The sequence below is a fragment of the Penaeus vannamei genome, chromosome 4, assembly GCF_042767895.1.
Source record: "Penaeus vannamei isolate JL-2024 chromosome 4, ASM4276789v1, whole genome shotgun sequence".
NCBI classification, from domain to species: Eukaryota; Metazoa; Arthropoda; class Malacostraca; order Decapoda; family Penaeidae; genus Penaeus; species Penaeus vannamei.
Window position 1 is genome coordinate 17,258,925 of NC_091552.1, and position 2,500 is coordinate 17,261,424.

Sequence of the window (2,500 nt, forward strand, 5' to 3'; positions counted from 1 at the left end):
CATCAGTGCAGTACACCTCTTACATGTTAAATATGGACAGGACTGAGCAATGGGTGGTCTAGTCTGCTGTTTTTGTTTTGTTTAATGAGTTAACAACTAAGATCAGACAAGGAAAATGAAGTTAGTGGAAGCAGCAGTTAGGATTTAGGATCTTGAAGCCAAGGTAAACAACCTGGTAGCAAAATGTCTGAAAATTAGTGAAGAAAATGTAAATTTTAAGGAATTGGCCGATAATTTGCCCAGGAACACAACCATTCAGGGAGAGAATATTGAAAAGTCTGACATGAAAATAAAGGAACTCAAGGAAAAGTCAGAAGAAGCAAAAACCAAGTGAAACCGAAGCAAAGAATTTGTAAGAAAAAGTTGAGGAAGTAATCAAAGTACAAGAAACTCTTAAGCAGATTGAAAGCAATGTCAAGTTGCCAGGTTCATGTAATGGAAGAGGCAAAAAAGATGAGAGCTACATATGCCGATGCATCAAAGGTAAAAGAAACAGCAAATGAAATGTTTGCAGATGATGCAAAAAATCCTAAGAAGGTCATCTCATGCCAAGGCCTCCAAAGTGACATTGAAAACTTAGACACTTTAAGTTGTACTTGGAAAATGGAATTCAACACCAATAAATGCCACGTAGTCAGGTTCGGAGAAAGTAAAACTTGCCCACTATTCCAATACAATTTAGGAAACACAATATTAAACAATGCAGACTTGGAAAAAGACCCTGGGGTAATCATAAACAGAAACCTAAGCCCAAACGATCATATAAATGAAAAGGTCCATAAAATGCTAAGACCAACTGCCTATATCATGAGGCATTTGTGTATGTGGACGAGGATATGGTTAAGAAGATCAATATTAAAATCATAAGAACTAGTCTAGAAGACGGTGCAGTGGTATGGTATCCACATTTAAAAAAGGAAATAGCCAAACTGGAAAGAGTTCAAAGAGCAGCCACAAAATGGGCACCTACTATAAGTGATATGAACTACGAAGATCGACAGTAATTCTTAAAGGTACAGATGCACTTGTTAGAGACTAAGTCCCCAACTCCACCCAACAATCTTGGGGGACATGTGGCCAACCATGGATATTTTTTGGGGGGGTGGGGGGCTCAGTTTGATTTCAAGAGTGGGATTTGAATTTGAATTTGGATTTGAAGAGTGGGCTCAGCTTGATTTCAGTGTCAGTAAATGACCGAAGTTAATTATGAATGCAATGAAATGCAACTTTTCGAAGATGCAAGCCAAACTTCCTATTTACGAAGGTCAAAGAAATGCGACTTTTCGGAAATACAATATTCAAATATAAGAAAGTGCAAGTGCACACAGTAACTAACACAAAATTTACTCAACGGTCCAAGTTGCCGTGACTGGAGGTGCCCTTTGGGCACTGCCCAAGGGGAGGGCTGATGGGGAGCTCCATCCCCCAACAATCCCCAGAAACATTCTCTTCACCTCAGTATGCACAGCAAGATAGAGCTGAAACAGTTCAGAAAATTGCACTGCACTTCTCACACTTTCTTTTATTTAGGATGATTCCATGAATCTGTAAAAAATTTATGATCTCTTCAGTTTTTCATTAAATTTTGGAAAAAAAAAAAACACTCCACCGTAACACAAATGACACACATCAGTCATTGTCACTGAGAAGAATGAGGCAGGTCATGGGTGTAGTCCAGAAACGTGTGTGTTATTTACATACTAGAAATGCATTAAATATCGACTGCGTTGTTTAAGTAGTTTTGCAATTAAGAATGTTAATGTTAGCCAAAATTTAGGATCAAAATACACATTGTAACGTAAAAACAGCTGAGACGAGAATATATAAAAGTTGGTCGTTAGTCATGTGCATTTTTATGATATAGTATATGGAATATTTTACTTGGACTTTATTGGTTGTGAGGTAGTGGTAACATAGGTGTGCGGTAAGACAGAAGACGGTGTGCGAGCTGTGCAGCAACTTCATCGAGCGAGGAGACTTTACCACTGGTGCACCGAATGGACCTCGGCTGTGAGTGACGCTTTCCACAACATTTTCCTTTATTTATGGCATTACCATTCATATCTGCAGATTTTTTCTTGTACCAGCCACTATTACTTTTTGTCCTCTACAATAATATCATCTTCAATTTGCCCTATTACCCAGATCGGCTACATAAATTAGGACTTACTACTTTGGAAGAAAGAAGGAAAAGGGGGCACATGATTATGCTGTTCAACTATATTACAGGAAGAGTGAAATTAGACAGACTTTATAATCGTGAACACAAGAAGAATGAGAGGACACAATAAAAAGTTGAAACTAAAAAGAGGCAATAAATATGTCAAAAAATTTTGTTTCCCAAACAGTGCTATTGAAGCATGGAACAGTCTTCCAAAAAAACATATGTGCCAAAAATGTGCATCAACTTAAATTATAAGAATATAAATATAGCAGATGGGACAAACTGAGCTTAGCTCTTCTCCCATACTGAAACAACTAGGTAAGAACAACTAGGTAA

The 2,500-nt window shown here is 37.7% G+C and overlaps 1 protein-coding gene across 2 annotated transcripts in view; it reads right to left on the reverse strand.

Moving 5' to 3' along the window:
* The window catches only part of or (AP-3 complex subunit sigma-2 or), a 13,740-nt gene that overhangs the window by 9,077 nt on the left and 2,163 nt on the right, over window positions 1-2,500 (reverse strand). The window lies entirely within an intron of this gene.